This window comes from Syngnathus typhle, linkage group LG5, assembly GCF_033458585.1.
Source record: "Syngnathus typhle isolate RoL2023-S1 ecotype Sweden linkage group LG5, RoL_Styp_1.0, whole genome shotgun sequence".
Classification (NCBI taxonomy): Eukaryota; Metazoa; Chordata; class Actinopteri; order Syngnathiformes; family Syngnathidae; genus Syngnathus; species Syngnathus typhle.
Genome location: NC_083742.1, coordinates 18,733,939 through 18,748,463, shown reverse-complemented (window position 1 = coordinate 18,748,463; position 14,525 = coordinate 18,733,939). Strand labels below are relative to the sequence as shown.

At 42.7% G+C, this 14,525-nt stretch overlaps 1 protein-coding gene across 6 annotated transcripts in view; it reads left to right on the top strand.

Annotated features, from left to right (window-relative positions):
- Window positions 1–5,368: 5,368 nt before the first annotated feature.
- rhobtb4 (Rho related BTB domain containing 4) overlaps window positions 5,369–14,525 on the top strand; it is a 29,984-nt gene continuing 20,827 nt past the window's right edge. For 2 of the 6 annotated variants that reach the window (XM_061278253.1, XM_061278249.1), the window contains exons 1-2: window positions 5,556–5,694; window positions 5,943–6,053. The gene's annotated coding sequence lies outside the window, so the exon portion shown is untranslated. Of the gene's footprint in view, window positions 5,695–5,942; window positions 6,054–14,525 lie in introns of all 6 variants that reach the window. The other 4 variants (XM_061278245.1, XM_061278248.1, XM_061278252.1 and 1 more) reach the window with 4 other exon arrangements.

Genomic DNA, 14,525 nt, shown 5'->3' with positions numbered 1-14,525 from the left:
ATTGTCAAACAAAGGATTTGAAATAGGGGACGATGATGTCACTTGTCTCTCAAATGCAGAGACCAACATTAATTTAGTCTTCATTGGATCAGTCGATAACACAGCGCGGTATTTTTCTCAAGCCCGGGGCCACTTCTGCAATACTTGTTGACTCTTGCCTGTTCCAGCTGAGCACACAAAAAGGAGAGACAAGAACATGAGGCCCACTTTGCATCTATGTGCATGTTCCACTTCCAAATGTATAAGACGAGTGAGGCTTCTTTATTTTTCCCGGAAACATTTGGGTCAATTAAATGTTAATAGAGAAAAATAACAGGCTTCAGATGAGGAGCAAAGTTGTTTTACCCAATGCAGCATCAAGTAGCGAAAATGTGGCGGATACACGCGTGTTCACGTGCTCAATTTCATTACCGTGCCGAAGAGCGAGCAGTTTATCCCGCGCCCGGCCGTCCACGTTCGTGGCAGCTGCTGGTTCTGTGTGGCTAAGCCAGCCGGGATAGAGCCTAAAGCCCCTCCAGTCTGCTGCCATGGATGAACCAACTCACTGATAAAAACAAACAGCTGAGCAGCTCCCCAATACGCTGCTGGTACTTTGCAAATTTGGAAAAAACTTCACCCTGAATGAATCTCACTCCTTTGCATTCAGAAGCTCATCAATTCCAAACTGACATTGTCCAAATACCGTAATTTTCGGACTATAAGTCGCACCGGAGTATAAGTCGCACCAGCCATAAAATGCCCAAAAAAGTGAAAAAAAAAACATATATATGTATATAAGTCACTCCTGAGTATAAGTCGCCCCCCCCACCCAAACTATGAAAAAAAAACACGACTTATAGTCCGAAAATTACGGTACTCTCAGACCTGACTCCGTAATGTATTCCCTAATGTGTCATCAAGGCGGCTTGGTTCGGAAATGGGATTTACGTGCATTAGAAGAAAGCAAACTAAACATCAGAGCCTGCCATCTGGGATGGCATCGTTGCCTAGCACTGGGCACTGTTTGACGTTAGCGTGCTGACGTTAGCCAGGATGCAGGTTGCCTGGATGTGGATAGATAGGCACCACAGAAATGTTGATGGATTCATGTTCCGGTAGAATACGCCAAATCAAGTCCGATTCAATTCTCCCTCTTGAGTGATATGACTCGGCCTCTTTACGGCGCTACAGGAAGTCTGAATACGTCTCCGGGAACAAATTGAATTGTGCGTCTTCATCGCTTTGTGGATCTTTTCCGAGGTGTTTTGATGGCTCATTCATGTCCACACGCACGTCATGATAGCAATAGAGCACACAACACTGCAGAGACATCACACCAATTTTCTAGAACACAATAGCAGAGTGGCAAGGGACAAAGTAGTATGTGATGGAATCATCCCAGGTGAAAGAAAACTGCTCGCTCTCATCTGTGGTAAAAAATGAATGGAATATTCCTCAATTGACTCATTCAGTGCCATAGACGGTTATAGACGTCACTCATTTGAACTGGGCTGGCACTGAAGTGAAGAAAACATTGACAGATGGTCTCTGTTGCACCCTTAGTGCATATCAGGGCATGCTTTTGTCAGCACGCGAGTGATGGCGGAATGTCGTCAGCGTTCAAACGTAATTGATAGCGGTACGCATTTCACAGCAAGATATCAAAAGAATATATATTTTGACACTCAAATGCTGAATCTGCCATGAACTCAAAGCCATTCATAAATAAGATCTATCACCATTAATAAATAAGATCCATCACAAAGTCTGTCCCTTTTTTGGGGGATTGGAAGCCTAATTATAGTGAGTTGATTTCCAGAAATGTAATCATCAAGCATAAATCTCACAAGAACAATTTCTGAGGCTGGAAATGCATACAAGCAGTTGATGTTCTTATTGTATTGGCCAACTGCAGTTTGGTGGAGCGTTCCATATATTTGTAGTTTGGCCCAAATGACCCTATTTGCCCGAGACATTCCCCAGCTGCTCTGTCACTCCCACGCACGGACAAATGCATCAAATATGCTCCCAGCGTACACAACCATGCTCACATCTTCACTTTATGCAGACGAGCCAGCAAAATAATTGCGGTGTGCTGTTACTTTTCACGTACCGTAATTTTCGGACTATAAGTCGCACCGGAGTATAAGTCGCACCAGCCATAAAATGCCCAAAAAGTGAAAAAAAACCCATATATATGTATATAAGTCACTCCTGAGTATAAGTCGCCCCCCCCCCCAAACTATGAAAAAAAAAACGCGACTTATAGTCCAAAAATTACGGTAACTGTCCTCGAGAACAGCCGAGCAACTGTAACGTAAAATGCTGAGCTTTCAAAATACCCACATCAATATTTTTTTAAATACGAAGCTGGGAAGTACCTCTAAAACTCTTGATGTTTATCAGTCCATGGCTATAAATGGACAAAGTGCAGCACTGTTGCTACTCTCCCTAGAAACGGCCACCTCATCATGACGAATGGTCAGTCAGCTGAAGGAAAATTCCAGAGTATTGACTTAGACGCATATGCTAACATCTCTGTTGTCAAATCTACAATAAATAACATACGAATGCTTATAAATAAAATTGGGACTGCTTTGCTACCTCAGGGCCTGGACGGTTTGAAAAAAACTTTTTCTACATTGGCCGAATGCTTTTAGGTGACGAGTGAGAGTAGAAAGAAGGCCGAAGAGTACCGTCGGGCTTTTTGCTTTTTGTTTCATTTTGTCAACCTCCTACCTGACATGCCATATGGCTTCCTGCCTGCCCATCGGTGCAGAGTAAATTCAACATGATCAGACACAAAGTAGTACATGGAGCAGAAATACAAACACTGCAATCTGCTCATTTTGTCCTGTGAGGAGCTTTTGTCAATTAGGCGCTGACCCGCACACCTCTCCATTAGGAGAGAGGAAGTCGAGGAGATTTGCAAGAAGACACATTTGTGCATTACTTGAAGTGACTGCGTCGGAGAAAGGCGAAATAAATATGAGGAGAAAGATAGAGGACCCGAGTTATCTTGAGAACAACTAATGATGTCAGGGCAGGGGTAGCTGTGCTCATTCTTGTTTCCATGGCAACACCAATGTGCTGCCAGGGAAGCAACAGCAGTCACAAGTACTGCGCTGTGGTCGTGCTGACATGAGACACACGTGCCAATGCCCAGCTGACAGCGTTGACGCTACGCCAGCGTCTGGTCCTCGCACCTCACTGACGCCATACAGGGACCCGCTAGTGGGCCAAGGAAGCCCAAAATCTTTTTTGACTCATCGTTACACCGAGACAAGTTTGCTGTTAGCTAAATATATCACTGGACAAAAAAATCCGGTGCTTCCATTGGATTTGCTCAAATCGGACATTGGTTGCGCATAATTAAAACATGCTAAACTTGTGTTAAATATAACGTCTTACCGTAATTTTCGGACTATAAGTCGCACCGGAGTATAAGTCGCACCAGCCATAAAATGCCCAAAAAAGTAAAACCAAAATGTTTATAAGTCGCTCCTGAGTATAAGTAGCCCCCCACCCAAACTATGAAAAAACCCGCGACTTATAGTCTGAAAATTACGGTATTTTTGATGAAACAAGGAGAAAATTAAAGTTCCTTTATTTTCATTGCTACTCATTTTAAACAAAAAATCTCTTCAGTTCTTATATACTGCTTGTCCTCATTACTATCATGATTATTTTTCATATTTTTAATATATATAATTATTATTTGAAATAATTGACAGCAGATCCCAGCTATCTCCCACCCTTCCCAAAAGTGACCACTGAGCCATGATGTTGGCAAAGAGGTCCACAGACACCCAAGTCATTGGCTCCTTTGTGAGCGATTGTTCAAGCTCAATTGGAACTTTTGTCACGTGCTTAGTTCCAGCGATCATCAGAAAGAATAACAGAGGCTCCAGAGCAAATAGAGGCTCATTGTGGCCGCTCAGCTCCCGAACGTGTGTCATTGTGGCGGCTCAATGGCCGGTGTCAAACACCGCTTTGGCTCCTCCCGTGCATAAGTGAAAGTGATCCAAACTGGACCGAGATGGCTCCTTTGTGTGTGTCAATATTGTGTTGTGTCTGTGGTAAAGGCGCTGTGCACTCTTTGTTTTTCCATCGTTGTGCTGATCCAAGCCTTTTCCACCACACATGGGATCAGCAGTTTGCCCACTTAGGAGAGAGACGCATCGAGAATCTGGTTTATGTTTACGTGTGTGTGGACGCTCTCCATTATGGACCTATTGTGTCCATATTGCTAGATCCGTAGCGGCGTGGCGTAGAAAAAAGCTGTCACAGACTTGCCAGGCAAGATTTTGAGTGCTTAGATGAACAGAAGTCTTAGACATGTTGACTTTGGTTGAACTGGGTCGATATGATGTCACTGGAGTCGGATTTTGGGCGGGTTTTTTATGATATAACGGAGAATTTCTCTTTTAAAAGTACCGTATTTTCCGGACTATAAGGCGCACCGGACTATAAGGCGCACCTTCAATGAACGGCCCATTTTAAAACGTTGTCCTTATATAAGGCGCACCGGACTATAAGGCGCACCATTAATGCATCAAGTCAGATTTTTGATCCAAATCAAATCATTCTCCATTTTATCTTTTTTATTTCAACTTCAGATGCAACAAATTACTTTATAATCACAAAATAATGATCCATAGTCTTTTTGATTCATGATTCATAGTCTTCAGCGGGCCACTCATGATTGATTTTATGACACAATGCTTCGGGCCAGTTTGAATTTAGTCCATATATAAGGCGCACCGGACTATAAGGCGCACTGTCGGCTTTTGAGGTGCGCCTTATAGTCCGGAAAATACGGTAAACCAACACAAATGTTATCCGGGTGACTGTTTGGGAACATTTTTCCTTTTCAAGATGAAAACAAAATTTGGCAGCTTTTTTCACTGATCCACCTCAAGTTATCGCTAAGAAACATGACTTACATTCATGTATCACTTTTATTTTATATTTTTATACTTGATAACCAGAATTAGGATGAATAACCAATCCCAGATTTTCACATTGGACTTTGGAGTGGTGACGACTCCTACATAGATGATGCAATCGTCTGCAACTTTAAAAAAGATGTTCCTAACACTAAGCGTCATGAAAAACTCACAGATGTAATGTTTGATGGCAATAATGACAGATTGTGTACAATTTTGAGCGAGAAGCTGCAAGAAATATCCATCCATTGTCTAAATCATTGTAAAGGCATCTTTTCTTATGTCTGGTTCTTGCACTTGATCACCGAAAATCTTAATAATAATGTTATGCATGCAGAATATGATGCAATTGGATTGTCAGCTGCTGTACGTGTGCACGTACATGGCCATGCACAAGCGCACTCTCCACTTTATGAATGGATGGGTGTGGCTCTGAGCACACGACAGATGAGGCTGACGTCGGGGCGCTCTGCTGCTGCTGCTGCTACTGAAGGCTGGCCCGGAGTGGAACATCAACATAAGTGGGCGCGACCGCCGTGAAGAGAGGCCACGGAAGATCGGGAGAGGAGGGAGAGACGCTCCCTTGCAGCAAGGACTTTAACTCGGTGAGGAGAAAGAAACATGACTTTGCTGCAGCTTGTGATCGGATGCGTTCAGGGTGACTGGGAATTTATTTTTATTTCTACAAACAGCGTGAATTTTCATAACTAAAGAAATAATAAAGTAGCGGCGCATGTGTTGGATTCCAGGCGTGTCTGATTCGTAGGTGAGACACAATAACATAAAAACTCGAAAGCACCAGAACAACCTTGACGGAGTTCCACGCGTGCACAATCTGTTCAACTAGGCGGGGTGATGTTTGTCTGGAAACAAAACAAAATAGCACGCGTGCATCTTTTTGCAACATGACAAAAACATCTTTTTGGTCGAATTGTACCAAGGGCGAAAAGCTCCTGATTAGATGTCATCATCTTAATCACAATCATCATCATTGCATGCGCGTGTGGCTTGCAGGGTGAGACAGACAAGAAGAGCAGCCGGACCGGGACGTGTTGAACTGTAAGTGGACGTCGAGGAGAAAGAGACGCGAACTGATTCATCCCGGAGGTGGATGTCAAAGTAAAGGTAGGAATTACTTGGTCCATTTAAAAAAAACAAGACAACTTATTATTTAGATTGTGCATGCTGCAGAACTGGCGCAACGGTTCGGCTGGTGTGGACTGCATGAAAAAAAAGTTGTACACTTATCGGAAGAAGTTGTAATTTATCTTAACTAAACTTTTTTTTTCCCAAACATCTATATTCTGAATTAACGTGTTTGGATAACTAAAGGAAAAAAAATTGAGTGGGTGTGTCTCTTTAAGCGACTGATTAAATATCATGTGTCTGCCCGTGAGGCGTTTGTCTAGAAGATCGGAGCCACAAAGATGTCTTTACTTTAGATATGTAATCATCTTGTCATTTTTTCTCGAGTGTACTCGTTGCACCAATTGATGAGTACTTTGGGTTTTTGAGTTACGCAAACTCTTATGTAATGCAAATGAAATGAGCAGTCAGGGGGGAAAAGTTGAGAAGACCAAAAAAAATTCAGCTTTTAATGTTGAGAACAATCCATTCATGCGCATTGGTTGTTTGATAAGAAGTGGACCACTCAGCAAACAACAATAGAAAAAAAAATTGATGTAAAGTGACACTATGCAAATTGCTGTTTGGGAATTCTGCTTTCTTTGCCTTTGTTTGACCTCAGGCGGGTTCATTATGAAAGGTTTTACTGAATCTGGGCAGAGAACTGATGAAGGAAAGGGATGGTTGGCGGTTTGGTGATCAGTTCCTCCGTTCCGCGTTTCGCTCTTGTGTTTTTTTTCTATCAGCTGTGGAATTTGAACCATTCTCCCTTGAGGGAGAGGCCGTTCCTCTGTCTGCCAATGTGCGGTAGGTGTGATAGGTTCACCAGCATTGTGTGCGCCAATGCACGTATGCAAGGCCAAACCAATCGAAAGTCAAAAGCACGGTCCTTGGACATTTAAAAAAAAGAAAAAAAAGAAAAGCAAGAAATAACAAAGACAGCGTGAGCTGCTCTTCCCGGAACCGCATGATGTTTGGATTCTTGGGAAAGTTTTGCAGAGGGAGAACACCAAGTGGGCGAACAGAGAGGGAGTGAAAGAGCCAGCGAGATGTTGTTGTGCATGGGCGATGGCGTCTTCTACTCACTCGCTGCATAGTTTTTAAACAAGCATAGATTCAGCAGGGGGGGGGGGGGATAGACGAGGAGGGGTAGGCTACTATAGATTACACCCGGCCAGAAACATACCTGGCGTTAAAACAGATATGGAACTTTTACACAAGTTAGTCAAGAAACATGCACCTGTTGATCTTTGGCGGGATCTCTAAACAGTAAGACTCCAAATCATGTATAGTGTATGTTACGGTTGTCAAACTTAAGGCCCCGGGGCCAGATCCGGCCCACCACATCATTCTAAGTGGCCCATGAAGACAGATTGTGCATCAAATTTGTGTGTCATTACTAGAATTGCAAATTGTCTTCACTTTTAATAACGAGTTATTTGTTTTGTAGCTTTGACTGTATATAATATGAGGTGCTCATACATTTATTTGGGTTGACAGTCATAATGGCCCTCCGAAAGAAACTATGACTACCGTAATTCTCGGACTATAAGTCGCGTTTTTTTTCATAGTTTGGGTGGGGGGGCGACTTATACTCAGGCGCGACTTATATACATATATATGGTTTTTTTCACTTTGTTTGACATCCCTGCTGTATGTCCATCTTTAAGGAACGAGTTGATGGAACTGCTTTTGTTGCCAGCATATTTGCTTAGGTTGCTGGAGAAACATGATGGCTTCTAGATTCCTTTTGTGCCTACTTTTATAGGCCTCTGCTGGTCAGAATTGTGCTTACTTGTTCAGATCACTCCATTAACAGCTCGTAAAGCATCAACGCATGTGTGTGTGTGTGTGTGTGTCAAGAGAGGTGGATAAGAAGGTGTTGCCAGTGTAGACAGGAAAGGGCAGGGCTGAAGGGGCAAGAGGAGATAAGAGAAGCCCACAGGAATAGTGAACAGCATGTCTGTTTAGCCAGTGCCAAAGCGAGGGAGAGACGGAGCGAGAGAGAGAGAGAGAGAGAGAGAGAGAGGGGTGGGGGGGGATGTAGTGATAACGGACATTACACAACTTCATTGTTGATAGAATGTGGTGAAAGAGGACAAGGTTCCAGGGCCTGAGGTTTGCCACAGCTGGCTAAATCCACTTTATACACAATTTTAAACTTACGATTTAAACCGGTCTTTTAGTCAGACAGAAAAGATTATTTTATTGTTACATTAATAATTTCTTTATGATTGTTATTACCGTAATTTTCGCACTATAAGTCGCACCGGAGTATAAGTCGCACCAGCCATAAAATGCCCAAAAAAGTGAAAAAAAAAACCCATATATAAGTCGCTCCTGAGTATAAGTCGCCCCCCCACCCAAACTATGAAAAAAAAACGCGACTTATCGTCCGTAAATTGCGGTATTTATTATTTGAAGCTTGTTCTTTTAAAATCATTTGGTTGGGAAAGCTTTTACAGAGTGTCTGTGAATGTTATAGCATATTCATAATTCTCATGATGTTGGAGGCTAACACTTTGTAGCCACATACATTTATCAATTATTATCACAACCCCCTCCCTTCTCTTTTTCGACGCAATGTGCCATACGGAGAACTATGAACTCCTGACCTTGCATGTGCAAACATTTGAATCAGGCAAGCATATTGACATGCGACACATATCTGGCCCGGTAAGAGTTGTTGGCTTTAACTCTAATCTGAAGTGAGAGAAACACCCAAATTCCTGCTAATCAGGGGCAGAGTACTTTCCTAGATGGACGGACATTAACGCTCGAGGTGTTTCTCACCTCATAATCTGCTTTCATACACAACAACACATTGTTGTCGGGGTGAAAGATTGCTGCTTTGCAGTTTTCGGAGGCTGACGTAAGCTGGCTGACACACTCTCTGTCTCGCCAACACGCACACGCTCGCTCTCATGCACGGAAGAATCTGATATCGCAGGTCTGCCTTGTAGTGTGGCAAGTTCGAGTGAGATCTGTCATGATCTTAGTCACTGTTTTTCTCTGTGGTTCACATCCCACATGGAAATGTGAGACTGACTCACCGCCGGTTCGGTTCGCCACTTTCAGCCCATTTGGACCCATTTTTAGTCACTACACATATATTGCAGTGAGCTTCAAAATCAAACTTGAAATTTTGAGTCCACTCAACTTTCACTTTCACATCTTCAATTAGCCTTTACATTCGTGTTTTTGGAAGCACTCTGGGGAGGAGGAGACGTGACCTTTGACCCTGAGTCCTCATCACTGACATCTAGCATTTAAATGACCATAGAATTGTCCGGCTCTCCAGCCCTCACTCTAATTTGAACATCAATAATTAATATCATCAACAGCATTGCAGGTTCTCGTGACTACTTAATGCTAATGCATTAGCACAACTTTGGCCATAGGTGTCAAATTTGAGGCCCGGGGGCCAAATACGGCCCACCACATCATTTTATGTGGCCTGCAAAGACATATTATTCATCGACTTCATATGTCCATACTAAAATTACAAATTGTCTTCACTTTAAAAAAAAAAAAAAATAAGATAGAAAATAGATAAGATATTGCTAGCAATTTTTATTACCATTCAATTTTTTAGATAATTGAGCAGTTTTTACTAGTCTCTGATTTCATAACTGGCGGATTAGCTCGGCTCATGCACCATTCCAGAGAGCCTCTACCCACTTGACCGTTGACCTTGACTTTGATACTTTAAGCCTTACGTGGTGCAGCCGGGGCCAGTGACATATGGTCGGAGTGACCGTTGGCTGACTGTTGTTTGAACAGGCCAGAGTGCAGGCCACGCGCCAGTCGAGCGGATATAACCGGACACCACTATCGATTTTTCCATCACTATTTATGGACACCTACTGTGCATAGATATGCATGTGTGTTTCATGCAAGTCTTATTTCGGGCAGTTTTCATATCATTGCATATCTGTAAATTTAGTGTCCCCCCCGCCCCCCCCACTGCGAAGCTTTCAAAAAATCCTTCTATGGAACTAGAAATTGCGATGTCAGGCATACCCTCACATGAAAAGAGCGTTCATCATTGTGATATTGTCATCTTGTTTATTTGATTGAAAAATGTGAGGAACAAACAGCACAAGTGGAACAACATGCGACGAGGCTATTTGAAGTCAACACAAAGCAGTGACTTCCTGCAAAGCCTCAGCTCACCGTAATGTGATTTATTTGTCCATCTGCGTCTCACTTGCGATGACATTTTTTTTTTAGGTTGCTTTTGCACTCATGATCGTTCCCTCCCTTCCTTTTTCTCCTCGCTATTTCTGGATGTGTGAGCAAGGTCTAAATAGAGGCAGACACACACTGCCCGACGAATGATAGATTTCAACACAAGGGAATCGAAGTGGCAATCGCAAATCATCCACATGGAATGGTTGCACTGTAGTTTGGAAGGAATCCTCTCAAGTATATTTGATTACATTTGCCATAATTTGTAAGGTTTATTTTAGGATAGTTTATGTTGCAAATAGAGGTTGCTCTTGTGCTCTTTATGGAAAATTGTTTCGATTATAATGGCAATATAATCTCTGCTGGTGTGTGAAGTCTAGTCTTTCTATAATTCTAGACACTCCTATGTATAACAGTTATCCTTAAAGAAAGCGTTTGCAGTTACAAAAACGTACCGTATTTTACGGACTATAAGGCGCACCTAAAAACCTAAAATCTCCTCAAAAGCCGACAGTGCGCCTTATAGTCCAGCGCGCCTTATATATGGACTAAATTCCTAAATTCAAACGAAGCATTGTGTCATGAAATCAAGCATAAATGGCCTGCTGAAGACTATGAATCATGAATCAAAAAGACTATGGATCATTATTTTGTGATTATAAAGTCATTTGTTGCATCTGAAGTTGAAATAAAAAAGATAAAATGGAGAATGATTTGATTAGGATTAAAAATCTGACATGATGCATTAATGGTGCGCCTTATAGTCCGGTGCGCCTTTATATAAGGACAAAGTTTTAAAATGGGCCATTCATTGAAGGTGCGCCTTATAGTCCGGTGCGCCTTATTGTCCGGAAAATACGGTACACATACACACATTTCTTAAAACAGTATGTGCTTCTAATTTCATTTGCAAGGAACCACCGTGCCCGAAGAAAAACAACCAATTGAGCATGCATATGTAAGACGCAACCAGGGCGTCCAGAGTAGAAATGTCAGCCCCCTGTGCTACACGCAGGTATGATGTAGCGCTAATATATGGACTGAACGGCTTGTCTGAAGTCCAGAGGTGTTTGACTTGGCGTTCCTCTTTGTTTGATCAGGCGCTGCACTGAGGACACTCAAATCTTACGCCTCGCTACAAGCAGCACTATTATATATCGGGTAGATTACGCAATGCTGTTTGTACAGTGTTGGACCAACACTCAAGTTTATTATTTATGCCACAAGTTTTTATTTTGTCCATATGTGGAAACTCTTTTCAGCATTTGTAGTTCCAATCGGTGATAGTCTTGCGTTCGGCCCCCAAGAATTGTTGGTAAACATTATTAAAAGGTCTCCAGTGGGGAAACAGGAAACACTCAAGTGTCATTGTGTACTGAAATAATTATCTTTGACCTCTCAGACAGCAGGCAGTTAAACAGAGGTACAACACCAACTTCTACTTCACATCCCGACCTTGCTCTTTCACTCCTTCAGCCCATCTTTGCCCCCCAGGAACCTCTTAACATTCCTTACATTTCCTTCCATCACGGCCAGTCATCACCAAGATTGTCCATCCTCGTGTGGTCGGTTCCCTTTTTCCCATGATGAAGTGAAGCAGTGCATATTATTATTGTTATCCATCCATCCATTTTCTGAATCGCTTAGACCCCACAGGGGTCGCGGGAGTGCTGGGGCCTATCCCAGCCGTCATCGGGCAGTAGGCGGGGGACACCCTGAACCGGTTGCCGGCCAATCGCAGGGCACCCAGAGACAAACAACCATTTGCACTCGCACGCACGCCTAGGGACAATTTAGAGTCTTCAATCGGCCTACCAAGCATGTTTTTGGGATGTGGGAGGAAACCGGAGTGCCTGGAGAAAACCCACGTGGGCCCGGGGAGAACGTGCAAACTCCACACAGGGAGGGCCAGAGGTGAAATCGAACCCGCGCCCTTCTAATTGTGAGGCGGACGTGCTACCCAGTGCCCCACCGAGCCGCCTATTATTATAATTGTTATTATTATTATTATTATTGTTATTATTGTTGTTTGGGTTTGTAAAGAAAAAAAAAAATTGTCCCCACCTTAAGGAAAAAATTCTTACGTGCTTTATGATTCATACATATCGTCATTTTTAATCTGTGCAGTCCAGTTAGATATATTTTGACTGCTCATAAGAAGTGGATTTAAAAGAAAAACACTCGCAGGAAGTGTTTTCCAGTGCCACACTTTACTCATGGACCTGCTTTGTCATAAATAATGTGTTTGTCGCAAGCAGGAAACAAGGCCTTTCCACAAAGAATTAAATCCAAACAAATAGCCCATTCAGGAGCTCCCTGACACGTACCCCACTCTGTTTTTTTTTTTTTGTTCGGGAAAAACAAAGTGATATATCTTCATTGGGTTATAATGAGGAAACAACATCTGGCTACAAATGAGATAAGACAATCTACAGATAACATACCAAGTCAACAATATGTTCTTCTCCGTGGCAGGCCTTTCCGAGCCTTCAATGTTTTTCCACTTCAACTCATCATCAATTGCCAAATGGGCCGGCCGTTACAAAACCCGCTCTGCCTCATGCCAGCGTGGCGGCGCTGACATGTAGCTCTCTCTCAGTATGTGTTTGTGTGTGAGAAAAGATTAAAAAGGATAGCAAGAGATTGAAACGGTGCAACGGAATATTTTAGGAATTCTGGTTAAATAGTTTCCCACAAAATCACTTTTTTTCATGTTGCCCTTCAGTCATTCCATTCATACCTTTGAACTTTGACCCACTTAGGGGAGGACATTGAAATTCCAGCGTTGTCTGCCAAACAAGAAAACAAAAACATGAGCCAAACTCCTCTTGCATAACAAAAATGATCTTAAATTGTAATTATAATCAACAACATGTCTAATGTTTTGTAGTTTGTGTGATTGTGTGTATTAGAATTTAATCCTTGGGACTGTTATCACTAACATGGTGCTGGAATTGTTTTGAAGACCCACTGCAGCTCTGACCCACTTGTGTCAGCGCACGGGGTGTACACCCGCACATTTCTCTTCTGCTCATTGAGTGTGTGTGTGTGTGTGTGCATGAAGAGTGTGTATGTTTGTTAGTGCACTTGGTGTGGGTTGAAGACAAATTCTCTGTGGACACGTGCAGTGTGAGAATTTGGATGTTTGGACAGCTTTAGGACCGTTGCAAGCCAGTTTGATAAAGAATCAATGGCAGCAATGGCGTGGGTTAGAGATGAGAGTGAATTTTTCACAAATTTGAGCAAGATATGTGGAGTGTCATCACCCCCCAAAAAAGTGCTGACATCAGCAAGAAATAACAATTTATATGGCTGGGATTTTTATTCTCAAGGGTGGACGTGGGGGGCAAGGATATCTCAGTGGGCCTACAAAACAAACAAAATCAATTTAACAAGGTCCTAAAACTCTTCAGAAAATTAAATTAAAATTAAATTAAAAATTTATTATAATTCACTAAATGTTTACTCAATGTTAAAGACTCCAGCGGAACGGGAGCAAACTTCCCGCACGGAGGACGAACGAGCGAGAAAGTTCAAAATCACAAGTGGACATTCCGTTGTTTTTGTAGCGCCGTGGCTGAAAAGGCCAGATGTCCCATCAGGCTGTGCTGCTTGATAGTTCTCTCACAAGGGTCCAAACAAAGGGGCAGACTCTGCAGTGCCAGTGCTCTTCAAGCCCTATTTTATCCCACGGCATTCCACACCATCTTTCATGAGGCTTCTTTCTGCCCATGCCAGCCGGGTCAGGGGCCAGTGTTTTCTCAGGGTGCAAAAGACCAAACTGGTCACAGCTAGGAAAAAAAAAAAACAGCAGCACCAAAATACATAAACAGGCAATTGGACTTTGATTGGTCAGTGATGTTGACATGCTGTAAGAGCCTCACAAATGGGATTCCATTTAATATTGCCCTTTTTCTCGGTCGAAACGATGAGAAACCGATATTGGCAGACGTCTTTATGGCACAGTATGACTTTCTTGTTGCTGTGGCCTTGAACGTCTGCATTAACGTCATTGAAATGTTGAGAGAGCTTTTATTGCCTTTGTTTTCAGCGCTCAGTACCAGTACCTGCCAGTAGACGTCGCTCTTCAGTCTTCCATAAGCACAAAGGAGATGGATGTCATTAGATGAGCTTGCCGGGGGGAGACTGCACAAAGTCCCGGTTGCACAACTCGATCAAATACATTGCAGAACAAATTTCACTAGGGAAATGTTGAGCAGAAGTAATGGCCTCACTTGGAAAGAAACACCATACTATTGTATCATTTAAATGTTTTTTTGC